Here is a 22,376-nt window from a genome sequence, read left to right as displayed (position 1 = left end):
GCCCTGGGATCCAGTTTGGAGACCTCTTCCCCATTCCAGGAACCTGCTACCCTGGAATGTCCCACTAATAACACTTGACACTTACCAAAGTTTTTTTTTTAACTTTTAAAAGAACTTTTACATTTGTTATCTTAATTGGCTTTCACATCAACTATTTCTCTAACATTGGAGAGGCAGAATGGTGTAGTGGATAGGATAACAGACTTGAAGCCAGAAAACCAAACCTGGGTTTAAAGCCCAACTCAAACACAGAATTCTCCATGAAACCTTCGCTCTTCACTCCTGTCAGCAACCTTGTCCTTCAGACCTCACATAGCATTTTGTTTTGTATTTGTCTTATGCATTTATAAAAGAATTCTATGTCATAAGATTATCTAATTTTGTGTCTTATGTTTCCAGACTGTAGGTCTTTTCAATGCATGTGTTCTGTGCCTAGTATAGTACTTTGCACATGACAGGCACTAATTAAATATTTGTTGGATAGATAAATGAATGAATTGATTAATGAATGAAGTGATTCAATGAATCCCTAACTCCTTTTATGCTGAGCATTTTTTTAAAAATAATTGGTCATTTCCCTATAGGATTGTCTGTGTTCCTTTTTCTCCCTAATATGATCCTGAACTTTTCTATGCTGAACATCATTTCTATGCTGACCAGTCCTCCAGGGTAACCTGGCCTCAGGGGGATGACCATGAACAATCAATTATCTCTCCCAGCCTTGTGTGAGACACGATTTTCAGGCAGAAGTTTCAAGATACAAGGAGAGTCTACAGAGCAAGAGGTGGGGAACCTGTAGCTTCGAGGCCAAATGAGGCCCTCTAGGTTCTCAAGTGCAGCCCTTTGACTGAATACCAACTTCACAGAACAAATCCAAGAAATACAAAAAGGAGGGGTCATAAAGGTAGTAAGTGTCTGCAGCCAGATTTGAATTCAGAAAGATGAGTCTTCCTAACTCCAGCCCCTTCCTGACTCTATCCACTGCACCACCTAGCTGCCCAGCTCATATTCAGATGGGAGCCATGGTCTTACCCAGGGGTAGGGAACCTGTAGCCTTGAGGCCATGTGTGGCCCTCTAGGTCCTCAAGCATGGCCCTTTGACTGGATATAGGAACTTCATAAGTTTGGATTCAGTCAAATTTCCACACTTGGGACCACATGTGGCCTCAAGGTCACAGGTTGCCCACCCCTGTCTTACACCATATGAATAAGCTCCAAATAGCTATGTGACCTAAATATCATAGGTTACATCACAAAAAAATTAAAATAAAATGACAGAAGTAGCTTTTTACAACTAAGGTTATAGGAACAATAACTAAATGAGTGATAGTTGAGGTCATAAAAGAGAAAATATATAATTTTAATTATATACAATTTTTTAAAAATTTTACATTAACAAAATTAGTGCAAGTATAATTAAAAAACAATTAGATGGGAACATATTTGCATCAAATGTTTCAGATAAATACTCACATATAATATGCAAAAAGAATTGACAAGAATATATAATTGAAAACATTCCCTAATAGATCAATAGGTATGAATAATTTTAAAAGGATTACAGACCATCAACAACCATATGAATAAGTCTTCCAAATCACTAAATAAGAGAATATTAGAACAACTTTGAGATTTCACCTCATGCCCACCAGTTTCACAAGGATGCTAAAGGATGGAAATAATGTGAGCAGGCACATAAATGCTGTGAATCAGTCCAACCATTCTGGAAAGCAATTTGGAATTGTATGAGAAAAGTTACCAAATTGATCATAATTACAACCCAGTAAGCATCCATCTACCACAAAGTAATCAAAGACAGAAAGTGCAATCCAATACTCATAGTAGAACTTTTGATCTGGCAAGAAGCTGGAAGGAAAGTAGGTGCCTATCAGATTAGGTAAGGGCAGGCAGGTGGCACAGTAGATAAGAGTGCCAAGCTTAGAATCAGGAAGGTTCATCTTCCTGAGTTCAAATCTGGCCTCAGACACTTAAGTTGTGTGACCCTGGGCAAGTCACTTAACCCTGTTTATCTAAGTTTCCTTAGCTATAAAATGAGCCAGAGAAGGAAATGACAAAACACTCCAGTATCTCTACCAAGAAATCCCCAAATGGGGTCACAGAGTCAGACAACTGAAAAATGACTGAACATCAGAATGCGATAGAATATTCTATTGCGTTATAGAAAATGGCAAATACAAGAAATTCATAGAAATTTGAGTGGACTTGTATGAACTGAGGCAGAGATAAAAATGAAAAAGAAAAAGAAGACAATGATACAAATGAAAAGAATGTTGAAAGAAGACTGAACTCTAAGGCGATGACCAATCTTGACTCCAGAGGACAGACGATGAAACATACCTCTTTTCTCTTGTAGAAAAATAGAAAGAGTATTGGATTCTGGAGTCAGAGGGATCTAGGTTTAAATACTGTCTGTCTCTCCCACTACCCGTTTGATCATAGACCCTCTTTGAGCCTCAGCACTCCATTGTAAAAGGAGGGATTGGATTAGACAAACTCTAAGGGACCTTCCAGCTCTAAACCTGTTATACAAAATTAAGGTAGGGAACTCTAGGAATAGAATATTGCATACAGAGTAAATGAAGTAACTATTCATTTTTACCTTGGATTCTACAGTGTAGGGGTAGGGGAGATCAGGAGTGTGCCTTGTGTAAAAAATAAAAGATAATAAAAGTTTTTTTTTAACAAAGAACACTAGGCAGAATCTGAATATCAAAGTTTCAGTCTATCACTTATTAACTTTGTGACCTTAATCTTTCTGAAACCCCATTTCTTTGTCTATAAAATGGGGAAAGTAGAAAGGCAGCATGATGTAGTGATTAGAGTGCTTGACTAGGATTCAAGAAAACCTGGGTTCCAATTTCTATCTCAGATACTTGAGGGTTGTGTGACCCCTGAGGAAATTCACTTAACCTTGATGAGCCTCAGTTTCCTCATCTATAAAAAGGGGATAATAGCACCTCCCTCACAAGATTGTTGTGAGGAGCAAAGGAGATAACATATATAAAGCACTTCAAAAACCTTAAAGTGCTATATAAATTCTAGGTATTGTTTTTCCTACCTCATGATGTTGTAAAAATTAAATGAGAATATGTAGGTAAAATGCTCTATAAATGTAAACATTTTTATTGGGTGACATATTGACAAATACTAATGTCAGGAAGAAGTGTGCAATCATCTTTTTTTACTATACGTTGTTATGGAAATGCTTGTTTTATTCCATAAACTAAAAATAAAATAAATAATTTTTTAAAAAGAGAGAAGTAGAGCCTTGGTGTATTTTGGCTCTTCGTGTTAGGAGTCTGAAATCTCCATCTTTACCTATCTGCTTTTGCTTTACGACAGCTCGCTACAATAGCTCATGAGTACTACGTCTATCTCTTCTTCAGCCTGCACTCACAAATGAATCAATCTAAAAACAGCCTTCACAATGAAGAGAACCACAGGTGTAGCCAATGACATAGGGCAAGATGCTCCAAGGAGGAAGACGGTGACACGGGCACTTCCCAGGCTGTGTCCCCCAGGATGCTGAACAAAGTCCAAGTTGAAAGAATTACAAATAGAGCTAGGACCACTGGGAGAATAGGCAGTGGATCCTGCCTTTCTGTGTCAAAGTCCACAGAGTATTTGAGAAGTAGATAAAATACAGGAAGAATGGATGCTGCCAAAACAAAGGCAACTCCATCAAAAGCCTAGATAGAAGCCTAGATAATCAAACAGGGAAGTGACTGATGAAAATGATGACTCAGACTGATGAAAATGATGACTCAGACTGATGACTGATTCCCATCAAAGAGCTCAGGATCAAAGGGGCAAAGACTAGGGATTGTTTCAAAAGTTAATAATTAAGGTATTAAAGAAGAAAGAGCCAACTTGGTTCAATAAGCATGTAGTCTATGTTGGAATCTTCACCCCCCACCCCTCGCCCACCCATTAGACAACCAAGGGAAAAGTGGGCAAAACTTTTGGGAAGAGGGACCAATACGTGGAATAGCCAAAGAGGTGAGTTGGCAACCACTGGCCTTTCACCTTCCACAAAATCCCTTGTTTTAGACACTGAATTACTGAGCCTAAGGACCACTGAATTTGGAGAGAGGATCTTGTGGAAAAGAAAGACTATATTTAAATAACAATTATCTTTAAGGTTTTCGAAGCCCTTTAATGTTCTCATTTGGTCCTCACAATAATCCCATGAGGTTGGTACCATTATTGGGAGGAAATTGAGACTCAGAGGTTAAGCAATTGATACCTACAATCACAGAGATCTGATGAGGCAAGATTTGAACTCGGGTTTTCCGGACTCCAAGTCCAGGGCTCTACCCACTATACCACTGCCTTTCGGGAAAGTACTTCTCAGATTCCCAAATAATTAGGAGCGTAAGTATACAAAAGCATCCAGGCATAGGTCCTATGATGGCCCCTTTCATATGTTATAGGCAGACAGTGACAATAGTTCCAGATTATTTGAACCCCAATAAGATCCAAAGCCTGAACTAAACAACCAAACTGCTTTATGTTGCTCTAAAAATGCCCTTTCCTTTGTCAGCCACTTCAAAGACCACGTAAGGCTGACAAGGAGTATTCCTCCTGTTTGTAACCACTAAATGATAAGCCAGAATAATGGGATTTCTCTTATCTTGATATCCTAGGGCCATATGCTTATATAGGAGAAACACAGACATCTTGGGATCCTAATTTCTAACTAATACTACTTTGTCGATTGTCTTTAGAAACTTCCTTTCTCATGATATGGAGACCATAAATTGGAGTTGGGATTGTTCTAAAGTGTATTTAAACCTTCTCATTCTTTTATCAGTCAGTCAGAAGTTCCCTTCTGACTCCGTGATTATGTATCTGCTAGCTTTAAGGGAATAAGTAATATAAATGTTTATCACCTGGCCTGTTTGCCTCCTCTAACCAAACCTTCAGGTGGACAGTTGCCATAGACATCAGATTGAACTGGTGGAATGGGTCAAAGACAGAGCAGCACCGCACCTCACCAACACTAATGACTCAGGCACCTCAGCATTCATTTTTTTTCCTGGACTCTTAAACTTGACAGGGTCAGGCAAACTTGACAGGGTCAGGTAAGTTCCCCCTATTCCGAGTTTCCAAAGGACTCTCACTAGTTTGGTCAAAGTTCAAAATTTCTTTTTAAAGCTAGCTCTAGGAGCAGCGATCAAATCTTTGGTCAAATGCTCTCTGTAGATCCTCTGGAGGTAATGATGGATCTCAGGAAAATTAGCACAAGTATTGCCAGCGCTAGTGTCAGTTAACTAAAGATAGTCCAAATTATGTTGGCCACAATAGGGCTTTTTTGGGTTGGTCAAAGTTATTTTATCTTAAAACCAAATTAAGTTTAAAGGCCAACAAAATATCTATCTGGGGGTGGGAATGTTTTCAGAAGCCTTTTCCTTTAAGGCTCACAAAGCTGCTTCAGCATCACCCCCAGTACTGGCTAATTCCCTCTACCCCACTCTCCCACCTTTCCCAACAACCCCAGCCATTGATGTTCCTCCATTCTTTCTGCCCTATGCCTCACCTCCTTCCTCCCTCCCTTCCCTTAAAGGCTCTGATCCTGTGGAGGATAACTGCACTTTGCCATTACCCCCTCCCTCCTTGCCTTCCCTTACCTCATCTAGTCCTGAGGAAGATATCTCTGTTGCACCATTGCCTCCTCCCCCTCCCCACCTCCCTTAAGGCCTCTGGTCTTGAGGAGGACAGCTTTACTCTGAATGTAGGCTATGGAAAGTCAGAGACATCCGGGACACCAAGGCTCCCCCCAAAGATCATAGAGGTGCTCAGAGCAAAGCTTGCAGGATCCATCTCTGTCAGGTCTTGAATCCTTGCAAATTCCCCAACCTCCATTCCTTTGAGTGATAGTAACCAATTCATGATGGGGATTTCTAACAAGCCTCTAATTCCCCCCTCTCTGTCGTTCATTGTGAGCTCTGTTTGCATTCGTCATGTTGTTAATTGTGAATTTTGTCTGTCAGTGTGTGTCTGTGTGTATATGTGTGTATGGGTGTGTCTGTGTGTCTGTGTGCTGTGAATGAGTCTATTACCCTATAAGATTTAAAATGCAGGCAGCCAGAGACTTCTAAGCGCTGCAGCTGGTGAAACTGCAAGACTCTTCCTTGTGGTTCCTGGTCTGGCCAACCTGGAGCTACAGTTAGAAGTTCAAAAAAGCTAAAAACATCTTAGCAGATTCTGGAGGTTGTGAAATTAATCATTAAAAAGTTTGTCATTTTGGCAATGCAGGGAAAAAAATTCTGAGACTTTTGGGGTAACTCCAGGAGTTCACTCATGCTAAAACACCTCCCCCCAATCCTGATCACTTCTCATTCCTCACTCCCTCCCCAGAGTTAAGAGGGTGTCTCAGTGTGGGGATTTTTAACAGCCACAAGAGTTCTCGTTGACTCCTCTCATGTGAGATCAATATTAAGAGAAGAAAATGCAGAATCATAGGGAAAACTTAAATCACCCTTCCCACTCCGGGAAGAGGAGGGGAGCGATGGCACTCGCAGACTGGCAGTGATCCTAACAGTCCTGTGCCCCTGGACACCTTGTAGCCCACCCTTCTCAGCAAAGCTTGGAAATGTCACCCAGGTCCTCCTGTACATTCTGTCCACCCTGCCCCAGCAGCTGCAAACTGCCCCAGGCTCAGTAAATTCTGCAGTTGTGGGGAAAGGGAGAGGTGGATAGATTGGGTCTGTGGGGAGCATTCCCTAAGCCCTGCCTCCAAGAATTCTCATTACTGAGAAACCAGCCTCTGCCCTCAGTAAACTCCACACTTCTCTGTTCTGGTTGCAAAATGTATCAACTTTTGGCAAGCTATTTTAGCTCTGTTTGACCCGTTTCCTGATTTGTAAAGGGAAAAAAATGGCTGTTGGTATGGAATCAAAATGAGATGATTGTAAAATGCTTATTAACATAATGACTTGCATATGTTAGAACAACATTGTTATTATCTCTACTGTAATTGTTAACTTTGAAGTGGTTTTTAAATACCAAAAATAAGTTGAATAATTTCTATATGTGGTAATCTAGAAATGCAATGGATGTCATCTGAAGTTTATTGTTTCTGTGTTTCTAAAACTGTATTTCTAAAGTTCTCTTAGATTGTGAAATTTGACAGACTATTGTGTGGTAGAAACAGTGTTAAAGCAATTTTAATCTGAATTTTGTTGTATATGAATTGGGATTTTTAAAAGGATGTGATAAAAATTTGGTAATTTGAAACTGTTATATTTGTTTATAAACAAGAGGTAATATTACTGCTGATATTTCCTATGATAGCAGATTTTCCCTTTGAAATCTTGTCTGTTATGAGTATATATATATATATATATATATATATATATATATATATATAGTCATTTAAAGTTATAGCTTCAACATGTTAATGATGAGATGAATGATTCACTGTGCAAGGAGATTTAGAAATGCATTCACCTAATTTGACAATAGGTTGTTTCAAGTTTTAAAATACATAATAATGTTTAGGGTGTTGCAAGTTTTTAAAGGCCTGGTAAACTTTGTTAATTGTGATAAGGCTAATTTAAGTGGGTATGTTCTTCTTGACTTGTAGAAACTAAGTGTCCTCTCCATTACAAACACCTTTTTACTAAGGAACTTTGTGAAATCTAGGAATTCTGACTAGGGATTTCATTTATTATACTTTGGGAATGAATTCCAATTTTAAAGGTTTAGTTTTGCTTTAAGGAGGAAGGCGTAACTATTGTTTTAAAGGTTTCCAACTAATTTTCTTCATAAATGTTTAGTGACTATTCCTCTTAATATCAGGATAAATTTTAAACTGTTTTTAAAGAAAGGGAAATACTTTTAGAGTAAATATTTTGAAAAATTTCTAAATTTTCAAGATAATTTGTTGCTAAATTAATGTAATGAGCTATAAAGCAGAAGAGATCTTGCTGTCTTGATCTGAATTTGTAGCTATTCCATGGCCTAGCAAGGGTTAAAATTAGCATTTGACCTTATGATATGTAAAAGATTTAATTCCTCCTCAAAGACTGAGTATAATTAGAGAAAGGTAAAGGAGCTTGAGAAACAAAGACGTGTATCCATTCACTTGTGAGATCAAAGTCAAGAACCTCTTTTGTTTAAGGCAGATAAGAAGTTTTGGGGACAAATCGGGGTTATCCAAGCCTCTCCTGTCACTAGATAGTTGTTCAAGTATGCTGAGAGTGAGGAAGTACTTTAAGAAGACAGAAAAATTAAGTAACTTGATTGGATAATTAATAGCTTAATCAAATTCGAGATGGCTCTATCTGAAGGATATCTGCTCATATTTATTTGCTATTTAAGACTTTATAGGACTACAATTTACTATTTCTTTAAATCCTAATTACAGGTATAGTTGTCTGAGCTGTCATGAAGCCAATGGTAGGATTACATGGACTGCAGGCTGGGAACTGCTAAAGGTGGATGTCTGTGTCTTGGGAAAGGTTTTGAAGATAACCTTGGACATGACCTATGTGGGATCTTTTTAACTTTATTTCCAAATTGTGCTATTTCCTTTCTGATAAAGGAAAATTCCCACCTGATTAATCCTGAGCCTTGCTATGACTCATGCCTGGAATCAAGGAGTGCTAAAGAAGTGCTTTCCTTTTCTTAAGATATGTGACATTGTCCATCTTTTTCTTTCATAGCAAATTTCTATAATCAAGAAGTTCTGTAAGTATAAATATAATACAGAGATAACACCCTCCAAAAGGAGGAAATGATTAGACAAAGTAAGAAGACAATGACGTAATGTGACAGAGGTCTAATTAAATAGGATGGCAAATTTTGAGAAAAGCAACAGTATCAGACGGATTCCTCTAAGAATTATATACAAATGCATATGATTGGCTTCCAAAATTTATCATGTTTTGGTAAATAGATCTTAAATTTGGATTTTGCACAAAAATTATATAAGATAGTAGTAAAAGTGAAATTATTTCTCCTTTATTAAAGTACCTGTCTGATAATTTTAAAAGGCAGATGAGCTCATTTTACAGTTGGACCCTCACATTTTAAATAGCTTCTTATACCAGGTACAAGATTTAGGTAAGGATAGAAACAGCAGGTGATACACAAACTGAAATTCTCTAGTTTCAAAAATGGAGACCCAAATGTAAGTGATGGTACTAATTTATATTGTCAAAATTATTCGGGAACTTTTAGCCCTGAACCAGAGAAGCAGAACTCCCTTTTTGAACTGTCCTAAGAATAAAACCTATTATCAAAGAAAGGACCTCTAGGGACCAGATAACATCAGGCATCTGGGATTCAAAAAGTGCTGTTTAAATGGACATTGGGAATAGGTAACTGGGATACAAGGAATTTAATGTTAGTTAACATTTTTAATAATGATTGTATTGCTTTGTATGGTTCATGTTTAAGTTTTCTTGGTTATCTTGGTGATATGTAAATCTCCCTTCTCAAAACTAGTCTATTGTGAGCCATCTAAGTAGCTTAATCTGTACCCAACTTAATATAAATATTCAATTTTGTGAACTGTGAGAAAAACTTTATCGTATTGTTTGAACCTAGCCCTGCAAGGTTGGGAAACTGAACCATTTCTATGTGCCTTTAGCCATGTTAGCTATGTTTGTGTTGTTTCCTCTCATTTGTCAAATCATATGTCTTCTGGGAGCCATCAGGTCTGACTACTCCCATAGCTGCCAACCTGTGGATATAGACCCTTGGATCCATACGTCACTTCTAAAGATTGCCCTTGCTCATGAGTGGACATCTGAGCCCATAAGAGACCTTGTCCTCCAGTTTTGAAGGGGCCCAAAAAAAGATATCAGACAGCTTTCCCAAGAGTCCAGATCAGGGCTGCATGAAGCAAAGCTTCCTCCCCACCTGAAGTCTCTCCCCTGGGCTGGGTAGCTTGCTCAGATCCCTCCTCCTTTCTGCTGCTGGGGCGATTACTATACCTGCTCCCCTCCTACTAGGGGGTCTGAGAGGGCTGACTTTGGCCCACAAATGTTCCACCACCTTGGCAAACAAAATAATGCTGTCCATGGCTGTTTTCCTTTAGTCTGCGGGGCCCACTCCAGATGCAGAGAATAGCTCATCAACTTGGTCAACAAAGGAAGATTTTTTTTAGAACTTCCTTTCTCTTTCCCTGAAGAGGAGTAAGGTTTTTTTCCCCTCTTCTTCCTGTACCTTCCTTGTTCTACAGGTGTTGCCTTTGCTCACCTCTGGCCAAAAGGAGGAAAAGACAATCCTTTCAGATTATTTGAACCCCAATAATATCCAAAGCCTGAACTAAACAACCAAACTGCTTCACTTTGCTTTAAAAATGCCCTTTCCTGTGTCAGCAACTTCAAAGACCAGATAAGTTTGATAAGGAGTATTCTTCCTGTTTTTAACCACTAAATGATAAGCCAGAATAATGGGACCTCTCTTATCTTGATATCCTAGGGACATATGCTTACATAGGAGAAACACAGATATCTTGGGATCCTAATTTCTAACTAATACTACTTTGTCAATTGTCTTGTCTTACTTATTCAACTAAGAAACTTCCTTTCTCATGATATGGAGGCTATAAATTGGAGTTGGGATTGTTCTGAAGTGTATTTAAACCTTCTCATTCTTTTTATCAGTCAGAATGATCATGTATCTGTTAGCTTTGAGGGAATAAATAATGTAAATATATATATATATATATATATGTATATATATATATCACCTAGCCTGTTTACCTCCTTCAACCAAACTTTTAGGGCCACAATAGCTATCCCCTGAGGAGACCCAATAACAAGAATACCATGGACCAAAAAAATCTGATGATGGAACAAGTGGCATGTATATGTGTGTATATATACACATGTATATGTAAATCTGTGTATATATTTATAAATATATACATGGAACTATAGAATGCCACCAGGACCCCTTTGGGGAGACAGTATGGTACAGGGGAAAGAGCCCTGGTCTCCTATAAGGAACACACATGATGAAGGACAAGCTCCTCTGGTTTCTCCCTCTCTCAAGTTCCAACAAGTAAATTTCAAAATATGCCATCACACTAGAGGATTCTGGGAGAATTTTTGGTCATTTGCAAAGTCTGGCATCTTTATGGCATCTTTCTCCAAACAATAGCCTTGCTATTGCCATCACACCCCTTAAGGAACACTGGATGTTCCCACGTCCCTTGCAGCAGAGCTCTGCTGTATGTGATCTCTCTCCCAATTAGAATGTGAAGTCCTTGGGAGCAGGGAGTATCTTGCTCAGCTTCTTGTATCTGCAGCACTTAACACAATGCTTGACATTTGTATATGGTTAATGCAGGTTTTTCCACTCATTTACCTCAACCTGGGCCTAGAAACTAAATTTGTTTTCATGTTAGGCATATGAAGAACAGCAGAAAGAGAAGGAGAGTTAGAACAGGATGGGAAGGGAGAGAGAGGAAGACAGAGAAGGCTGGAAAGGCAGAGAGACACAGAAACAGATAGGGAGACACAGAGAGCACAGATACCCTGACAAACCTTCCTTTGGAACCAAAACAAAGAGAAGCAAAAGAGCTCCCCAGACAGAGCTCGTACTTGGATCTGTGACTCTGGAGATTTACATACAGATCTGGAATTAATTGTTGTTCTTTTAAGATTTTCTGGTTTTTGTTTCCTTCTTTTTGAAAGGAAAATGTCTTCTTTAATAGTGTAGCACATGCTTGCAAGTTGTAAGTCATTCTCAGAATACTGAGGGAGGGAGGAAAAGAGTTATATCTTCCCAGTTTTGAGTGAACTTGCAAGGAAAGAGAGTGAGAAAGTAGCATGTGACTCAAACCTAGGACCTTCTCCCCAAATCCCAAACCATGAACCCATCATCTATTCCATAATATTTGGGTCAAGTATATCAGGTATCTCTCAGTGCACTCAGACAGCAACCAAACACATGAAAAAATCTCCATGAGTTAACCCTCTAAGCAGTAATCATTTTGCCTCATCATCCTAGGGTTTATTCAAAGGATGTACTCCAAGAATTTTCTCTGCCCCTCATAATCTTCCATCTTCCACCTCCATGCCTAGAATGCTCTCCTTCCTCATATTCCTCAAGAGAACGGTGGACTTACCCTTAGGATCATTGTGCCTCCCCACCTCAGAATGAGTTGGGATAAAAACCTCACAGGAGATAACCATTGATACTAGGCATGAAATTTATTGAAGGAACACAAAACCTGGGAGAACTGTGTGGCTGGTTAGTAGATTCCATCCTTCCCCATCCCTGACCCTCAAACATCTTAACCTTTGAGTCAATACTTTCTGCCAGGGCTTGGAGTCAGGAAGACCTGGGTTCAAATGTGACCTCAGATACTATGTGATCCTGGGCAAGTCACTTAACCTGTCTGCCTCAGTTTCCTCAAAACTGGAAAGTGGAGATAAGGAGAACATCTACCTCCAAGAATTGTTGTGAAGATCAAAGGAGATCATTGTAAAGTGCTTAGCACAGTGCTTACCACATAGTAAGTGCTACATAAATGTTAACTATTATTATAACTAAGACCATAGCATCCGTGCTTAATCATTTATGTCTGTGAAGTGAAATATGTATACATTTACTTAAAGCACACTATGTATTTTCTAAATATTTTAAGAGCTTTGAGTTCTATGGTAATATTCTCTAAAGAGTTAGTTTCCATTTCAAGCATAAGATATCAGTAAAATAATTCAGCCTTACCCTCCAGTAACTTCAAAAATTGTTCTCTTGTTTCCAAAAGCACTTCTTCAAACTAAAAAAAAAGAAGACTATTTTGTTTCCAAAGTCCTAGATAAAGACACACTTCTACAATAGAAGCAAGAAGAGAACATCGATTACCATATTTTTTTTTAAAAAAGTAGTTTTAGAAACATAGAATCTCAAAGTTGGAAGGGATTTCAGGTGTTACCTAGTCCAACCTGTACCTGATGATACAGGTACCTTTATGACGTACCCTACAAGTGGTCATTGCCTCTGTGATGAGAAAGTCTCTACCTCCCAAAAGATCTTGGTTAAATTTATGCCACTTATGTAACCTTGGGTAAATCATTAAATTTTCCTGAACCTTCGTTTCCTCATTTGTAAAATAAGAGTTGGGCTAGATGGCTCATGAGGTTCCTTCTAGCTCTAAATCTATGATCCTGAGTCGCCTGTCCTATCTTGGGAGATATGGCAGTTCATCTGAAAAAAGTTTACTGCAGGGGCAGCTAGGTGGCCCAGTGAGTAGAGCACCAGCCCTGGAGTCAGGAGTACCTGACTTCAAATCTGGCCTCAGATACTTGACACATTTACTAGCTGTGTGACCTTGGGCAAGTCACTTAACACCAATTGCCCTGCCTTCCCCCGCCTGCAAAAAAAAAAACCACACCAAAAACCAAAAAGTTTACTGCACTGAAATCTCAATGTGAGCCAACAATGTGATATAGTAGTTCCCCCGCACCCCACCTCCCCCGCCAAAAAAGCTAATTTGATCTTAGATTGTATTAAGACAGGCACCTTACTCCTGACCCTCACCAAGCTATAATGCAGCCAAAGTGGCCTAGTGCCATTTTCTCTATACAATATTCTCTCTTCCACCTTCATGCCTGGAATATTCTCACTCCTTATACTATATCCACCTCTTAGAATTGCTGTCTTCCTTCATGGCTCAGCTCAAGGGCCTCCTGCTGTGAAAACCCTTTCCTAATTCTCCCAGTCTTTAGCAGTCTCCTCCCCTCCAAAACATTTTGTATACATTTTTAATTTGACTCCTCTGCATGCGTGTTGTTCTCTAAAAATTGTAATTCTGTGTCTGCAGCCGATATGCCCTCTTCTCTTCCTTCCTCCAGGGTTTCTCTATGTACTTCTTTCCATGATGAGTTGCTAATAAGACAGAGGGCAAGGAATAATCTTAGGTCTAGGGACATAAATGTTCAGGACATGTGATGGGCACAGAAAGGCCTGACTAGAGAAGAGGGATATCCCAAAGAACCCTACCCTAACTTTCTCCATCTCTTTCTCCACGTAAGAGTTTTATTCCTTCATTTGAAAAAAAAAAAAGGCGGGCCATTAGAAGCAGAAGATTGCAGGTGTACCCATGGAAACTGCAGGACTTCTTTTTCATGGAATACTGGCCATTTAAAAGAAAGTCCAAGTCCTGCGCAGTACTTGGCCCTAGAAAAAAAACAAACCCCAACTCCAGCTGCTGCTAGGAGCCATCGAATGGACTCCATCAGGCCTCTTCCGTTAAAGTAGTAGAGTCTGGGTTTCTCTGCCATGACTTCAGGTTATCAGTTGCCTATGGAACAAAATAAAGAGAAATACTGTATGTTTTTTTTTAAACAAATTAGGAATTGATTGGAGGATATTTTTCACCCAGACACTCTGTACTTGTAAACATCCATTTACGACTGAGTGGAACTATTCCCTGACTGTTCATTTTGTTGACTATGCTATTTGAGTGATTGTTACACAAAATTTATGTCCATCAACCCAAACTGTTTGCAATAGTTACAAGTTTGCAAAGAGATAGAGGGAAGGAGGATTCCATTAGTCTGAGGGAAAGATGACTGTGTCCCCCTCAGTGCACGATGGAGGAGCAGGGAGAAGTCAGGGAAAAGGGGCCTCTAATTTTCACAGCCTTTTAGCGTTCATGTGGGTACAAGCAATACACTAGACAGGGAGAGAAAGAATCACTCTTGGAACCCAAAAAGTTCACACATTGGAATTAAAGTCCACTTTTAGCTTTAGAATACTCTAAGAGTAAGTAGCTTCTCCCCCACCCCTTCGAGTGGCAGCTTTCCAGAGCAGCTGGCAAAAGGGAAGGGTGATGTCACCCATTCATCACTGGTCAGAACCAGAGGACTGTGCACAGGCAACAGCTTTATTGAAAACATGATTAGCAAGCTGCTATCTGCACTCAGAGCAGAAGAGCTTCTGGTTATGCAATGATTCATTTTTCTTAACCAACTGCTTCACATTCTCTAACTACAAAAATCAAGTTTTATAGTGTTATAGAAAAATTGAATAAGCTTATGCACAAAAATCCCCCAATAGTAAACCTCACCCAAATCATTTTACTGAGCGTTTGAAAGAAATAAGCCAGGAGGGAGAGACTGAAGAAGAAAGAAAAGCAATGCCTTCTATAGTCATATTTCTCTACTCTAGAACCTTACCTTACCTTTCCTTATCTGAGAAAGAGAACATCTCAGGTCTTTAATAAGAGATAATCTCTTTTTTTGGCCTTTTTTCTTTCTTTTAAATTTGAGCTCTGTGCTCAGGGCTAAAGGCGCTCGTGTCTCAGGCTTCTTGTTCCAAACTCTGGCTGTTTACCTGTTGCTGTGCTGATATTACCCAGAGACCTATGCGGGACCCTCTTGTCTAGTACTGTGTTGAAGTGGTACCTAGCACTGGCTTGGAGGGGTCTGGCAGCTTGACTGGTGCTGAGAGGAGTCCTAGTGGGGGTGTCTAGGGTGTGATGAATCCCTGTGGGGTTTTTCTGCATTTCCCTGGGGCTGTACTGAAGCACGTGGAGGCCTGAACTACCTTCTCTACAAGCTGGAGGGCACCTGTTTGCTGGATGCTGTGCTGAAGCACCTGCATATCTGTGCTACTGGGGAGGGGGTGGTGTGTTCCTGTTTGCCCAGGGTTACACGGAAGCACCTGCAAGTCTGGTTTACTTTCTCTACAAGCTTAGGGGGTGGACATGGTGGGAGAGGTGTCTGTTTGCCCTGGGCTACACTGAAGCAAGTATGATCTGGGTTAAGTTCCCTACAAGCTGGGGGTGGGGGTGGGGGGGTGGGTGTTCCTGTTTGCCCTGGGCTGAAGCAATCAAGTCAGAAGCACGGTCTTTGTACAAAAGAATCATAGTGGACAGTTGTGTGAAACCTTTCTGCCTATGGCTCTGGCTAGTATGGCCAGACTACTCCCTTTCTCCCTATACACACAAACAGAGAGAATGGCTCATAAGTTCTTTAGTGTAGGCCCTGACAACAAAAAAATCCCTACCTGTGTGGGTTCTTATCTAAATCATTATTAATGGATTTATCCACAAGGTACCAAAGGTCTGCTTACCCTAGGTTATTCCTTTGCCCCTCTGAGTATAAACCAATATTAGCCCTAACTGGTGCAGCCACTCCCGTCTAACCCGACCTAATGGGCACAGCTGGTTTCCTACAGCTACCTTTCTGCTGCTTCTAACTCTTGTGACCAGAATGGACATCTTTCACTTGTGTGGCCAACTAGCATAAGTATACTTAGAGCTTTCTGTTTTGTATGTTCTAGAAGGGTTTTTTAGGGCCAAGTATACAAATACAGAAGAAAAACAATCTCTTGGAGGTAGGTTCTAGTACCTTAACTTTTACTTTTGCATATGTGTGTATGTGTGTGCATGTGCATGTGTGGGTATGTAGTATACACACATATATATGCATAATATATATATATATATATATATATATATATCACAAGAAGTTGCACTGTTTCCCCTTCTCCCAAATAATTTTTACCCATATCCTTCATTTTTATATCAAGTTCATTTCCAAATTTATCCCTCCCACCCAGGGAGCTAGCCCTTTCAACAAAAAATAAAAGAGAAAAAAGAGCAGATAGGAGAAACTGAGTAACAGCTGAGTCTAACAGTATATGCAGTATTTCGCACCTATAATCTCCCACTTCTGCAAAGGGAGGAAAGTATATTTTATAATCTCTTCTTTAGGGACAAGCTTGGTCATTATAATTATACTTGTCCCCTTCTTAACAGGAACTTTCAATATTAGAATTATTAGAATATTAGGAAACTGTTTTGTAAGGTTCTTAACCTTCAGGACTTAAACCCACATCATTCCCAGCCAGATTCCAAGGCTGGTTCTCTATCTACTATGCCACAGTTTCTTGTGATGGGGCAGGGGTGGGGTTGGTGAGATATATGACCCAAGATAAAGTTTTCCAAATCATCCACTATAGCATTTATTTTTGTATTTGCAGCCTCTGAACCTAAGCCTGTGCAAAGACTTGAAGGCTATGGAACTAGTGGCATTTCACAGGCGTTGTAGTTTGGGGTGTTTCAAGTTTTGTTGTTCAGTTGTTTCAGTTGTGTCCGACTCTTCATGACTCCATTTAGGGTTTTCTTGGCAAAGATACTGTAGTGGTTTGTCATTTCCTTCTGCAGCTCGTTTTATGGATGAGGAAACTGAGGCAAACAGGGTTAAGTGACTTGCCCAGGGTCACATAGCTAATAAGTGTCTGAGACAGGATTTGAACTCAGGAGGATGAGTCTTCATGACTCCAGCCCCAGTGCTCTATCCTCTGAACCACCTGGCTGCCCCATTTCAGGTTTTAGTATGATTAATTTATTAATAATTCATATTATTAATTTAATATATCTTATATTATTAATTTATAAATTCATATTATTTTCCTAATGTTGAGCCTTCCTTACATCCCTGTTCAAACTCCAACTTAATCATAGTGAATGATGTTTTTTGATATAATGAAATAGTCTTTTTGTTCAGATTTTAAATTTTTGAGTCAATATTCATTAGTGATATTTATTTTTCATTGTTTTATAATTCCTTGGTTTAGGACTGTATTTGTTTGGTATATAGTAAGTGCTTAATTAAAGTTTTTTCATTCACTCATTCATTTTCATTTATTTATTTATTTTTTAAGACTAGATCTCTGTATCTCATTCAGCCTGGAGGTATGGCTACCACTCATGGGCTCAATCCCACTGTCCATCATCATGGGAGATTTAATCTGCTCTGTTTCTTATGTCAATTCACCCCTCCTTAGGCAACCTGGTGGCCCCCAGCTCTCAAGGGGTCACCATACTGATACCAGACTTATCTCAGAAAGGTGTTTGGCATGGCCCACTGCAGCTGAGGTAATATTTGTAAAGTGCCTGGCATATAGTAGGTGTTTAATAAATGTTCCTTCTCTTCATCTTTCCTTCCTTTCCTCCTTTCCTCCCTTTAGAATTCAAGAGATCCACCAGTCTCAGCCTCCTCTGTATCTGGAGTAGCAGGTGTGCACCACCACATCTAGCTATTCATTTATTCATACATAACAAGAGGCAGTATATCACACTGTGGTGTAAGGGTAAGCTACAGAAATGGGTTCTGGATCATTAAATGACTGAAGCAGTGGAATAAAGGAAGATCCACACAAAACCCTATTTGATATAGTGAATACTATTCTACTATGAAGAGGGCATCACTGAACGGGTCCTGCAGACTGCTTGGGATTCTCTAGGCAGCAATAGATGACTGGGCACCACCTCTAGAAGGGAGAATGGGGCAAATGCAGCTGTGTGTGAGCATTCTGAAGTACTGGACTCTTCCAGGTTTCCCTACCCAGAGAATAGAAACATGAGGAAAGTGACTACCAGAATGGAAATTCCTTGAGGGCAGGAACAGGTTTTGCTTTTTATTCATATCCCCAGTGCCAATCACAGTTCTTGGCACATAGTAACAACTTACTAAATGTTTCTTGAGTAAATGATTGTTGATAAAGTCTTTTTACTTTGGACTTTCAAACTGAACCCTAAAGAAATCGACCTTGACCTCCTTTCTGATCAAGAGAGTAATGTGTCAGATCTAGCAAAAGCACTAGAGTAGGACATTCCCCTGCACGGGCTTGTTATCAGGATAGCCCAGGCTCTTGGGCAAACTCTGAGGCAGAGATCACATCCACAACCAGAGAAAGAGTTGCCATTGTTTTCAGGAGATAATACTTGCTCTAGTAGGATAAGAGGAAGTTGAACCCTGTCTATCATATGCTACTAGAACACTGCAGGAGTGGAAGGGGCCAAGGAGTGAAAACCAACAGTTTGGGACAGTCCGAGGGAGCTTTCACATGTGAAAAAGGGGAGGATGGTCTACTTGGGGACACGAATGACGAAAGAAGGCATTGACTCATCACTCTGGGAGTATGAAAAGCCCTGATGGCCTCATCAAGCTGCCAACTACAGTCAGGAAGAGGGTGAAAACATTTCCACCTTTGACATCCTGCAGAAAATGGTGGTTAAAGGCACAATTTTCTTAGAGTATACGAACTATACCAAACTTGTCCAAATGTACAGAGGGGCCTTTGATGCTAAACTGCCACTGGAAACTATGACAACCTGAAAAACAAGACTGGATTCCCAAAATGTACTTAACCTTGAGCTGCAGATGATGTCATAAATATATTGCCATCTAGTCACAGAGAGGTTTTTAAGTGTTTCTTCTGTGACATAACTCCTGTTTCAAAGTGTTTTGGCTCCAACACCACTTAATTGGGCTTTTCCTGATTCCCTCAGTTGTTAGTGCCCACCCTCCCAAAACTTACCTTCTATTAATTCTGTATATCTCATATATGTACAGATTTTCTGTCTGATAGAATGTAATTTCTTTGGAAGCAGAGGTTGCTTAATTTTTGTCCTTGTATTTCCAGTGTCCAATTGATTGTCTCAAATTGTAAGCCCTAGGCAAAGAGCCCAGGAAATCCCCTTTTTATGTGATATGATCCACCAACTATATATCATCTTCCTGTGATACCTCATTGTGACATGGAGGTTGTCCTAGGTTTTCTAAGACATTTGAAGTGCACAAGTTCAGATGCCTCTTATATGGGGTCAGACATGGCAAGATCTATATTGGTTCTTTTGTCCATGGATCATCCTAACTAAGTCCAATGTATCTCATTACCAGGTTGGCCTTTTGCAGTCTGGGGATGGAACCCCTTTTAGGGATCCATCATTAGTGCCCCATTAGGCCCGGGGGATGAGTTTTTCAACCCCAGAAACTTTCCCAAATCATTCACCAAGTCTCAGAAGGGCTGCTATTTATGTTTATGAAGTGAATTCCCATGTGGAAGGAAAGCACAGCTCCTGGAAGATTCAGTACAAAGCATGATTATAAATTCCCACATCTTAAAGACAAATCAGAACTTGAACAGCAAAATGAATGTTGTCTACCTCAAAATCTTCAGGTTAAGAAGCTACGCCCTTGTTTCAACAATGCTCTCATTGCTTATAAATTCCTATTTTTCAAATTTTCCTTCAGGGTCAGTTTATGGATATTCAGAATTAGTCTCATTACTTTATACTTGTACCTCAATTTTTTAAACTCCAAATGGCACAAGCCAGCTAAAAATGATGGGTTTATATAAGCGGGCATGAAGGGTTTCTTAACTCATTAAGAAAAGCAAAGAGGCAGCCTATTAGTCTTATCTAACTCACTGCACTTTTTATTACAATTTGTAATCTCCCCAGGTTTCCTGGGAGAGGCAAACTCAGAGGACACACCTCCTCTCCAAACACTCTGAGTTTTTTTTATGTCATTCACCTTTACCCCAACAAACTGCCCATTCCCCACACAGTTTATACCACAAACTTTGGATACTCTCAAATTGCTGACTTGGATTAAACTCCCCCGAAGTAAACACAGAATATGCCTACTTATATAAAACAATTTCCTTTGTGTTTCTTACCTACATCCCAGGACTATCTCTAAACCAAATGAATAAACATCTATCTGGGTGGGGGTTTTTTTTGCACCTATAGACAAGCATGGAAACAGTCAATTAGCATTGAGTCATGAAGTCTAGAAACAGGAAATTCATCCCCCAAATAGCCTGTTTGCTGAATTAAGCTATCAAGATGCATTTTGAAAAATCTGTTCCTGTTGACCAAACCTTGAGACACTTCTATGAAAATATCACCACTAACCTTCAGTTCCTGAGCAGTCTCTTTGCTGTTCTTGACTGTATGAGAGCTTGGGACTTGCAGCTATATATCAAATGCCCCACCCCCCTAAAGGATAACATACAGGGTAACTCAGTAACTTAGTATTTACTAGAGCCCCTTTGTAGTCACATGCCTGGTCCTGGCTCTGAAGTCAGCCAACTGTGTTCAGGTTCTAGCTCTGACTTTTATTACCTGGGTGACCTTGAGCAAATTCCTTAACCTTCCTGGGACTCAGTTTCTTCATCTGTGAAATGAAAGGCTCAGATTAGATGATCTTTATGTATATGAACAAATGAAAATTAAAGTAAACAGAACCAGGAGAACATTGTACACAATGTTCTTATAGCCCTAGGTTGATGATTGGATGTAGAGTAGAATATAACAACGACCATCATCATCTCACATTTATACAGTACTTTAAGGAAGGAAACAAACATTTATTTAAATGTCTGCTATGTATCAGGCACCATGATTAGCATTGTATGGATATTATCTCATTTGATCCTCACGGCAACCCTGGGAGGAAGATGCTATTATTGTCTTGATTTCACAGTTAGGGAAACTGAGGCAAATAGGTTGAGTGACTTGCCTGGGTAACACAGCTAGAAAATGTCTGAGGATGAATTTGAATTCAGGTCTGCCTGACTCCAGGTCCATCATTCTATTCACTATTTGCCAAATACTTTCTGCCCTACCACAGTGAGTACAGGTATATCCCTATGTTATGAATGAAGAAACTGAGGCTCTCAGCCATTTGGCTGGGGTTGTATATTTATCATGATAAAGCTGGGACTTGAAACAAGATCTTCTGCCTTCAAGACCAGTGGTTTTTTTCAATAGGATCACCAAAGGGAACATATGGCTGCTGGTCTGGCCACAAAAGTGGTACAAGCTGGAAATATGGTGGCATACGGTGGCCACTGGTGCATAACAGAATGCATCCTCAACATGATGTCATGAAACTTGGATTGCAATCCTAGAGCTGCCTCACTTGGTACTTCCCCCTACTGTGCCTTAGTTCCCTTAACTATAAGACAGGTTTTTGGTTGTCGTTTTTTTTTTTTAAACAAACCTGTGGTTTCATTGCTATGGAGAACTCCCAGTAAGGAAACTCCTTTTACTGATGCATAATAGCACTTGCTCTTCAATTTATAGTCTCAGAAAGTTACCCAGAGCAGTGAGAGATTATTTTCCAGGACTCCCCCCCAATCTCGCTCTCCAATCTGAATGTGTGGCAGACTTTAACCCTGCCCTTCCTGATGCCAAGGTCAGTTCTCTCTCTCTGCCCCAGTGGCCTTTTGGAATCATAAACTGTTATCTGAATATATGCTGTTATTGTGAATTTATGGAAAACAGAATCGTGTTGGATTATGGTATTGACAGGAATGAGGATGATTTATATTAGATCCCTAATCTAATCTAATCTAAACCCTAATAAGGTCTGACCCTCTATGCAAATTCTGTTCTCCTGATGGGGGTGACAAGAGTAAACAAAATCCACAAGTACTTCAGAACTTTCTCTTTATGTAATGATTCTCACAGCCTCTCCCTTTGAAGGCTTTAGTAAGCCTGTTCCTATGAGGCCAAACAGGCTGAATGGAATTTTTCTTCCTCTGCCTGACCTTGTTCCCTGATGTATAACCAGCAAAGAATGGTC

General features: G+C 39.8%; 1 pseudogene; it reads right to left on the bottom strand.

Moving 5' to 3' along the window:
• LOC118856195 overlaps nucleotides 1-20,748 on the bottom strand; it is a 33,324-nt pseudogene extending 12,576 nt beyond the window's left edge.
• Nucleotides 20,749-22,376: the final 1,628 nt, after the last annotated feature.

This window comes from Trichosurus vulpecula, chromosome 7, assembly GCF_011100635.1.
Source record: "Trichosurus vulpecula isolate mTriVul1 chromosome 7, mTriVul1.pri, whole genome shotgun sequence".
In the NCBI taxonomy this organism is placed as follows: Eukaryota; Metazoa; Chordata; class Mammalia; order Diprotodontia; family Phalangeridae; genus Trichosurus; species Trichosurus vulpecula.
This window is presented reverse-complemented; position numbering and strand designations above follow the sequence as displayed.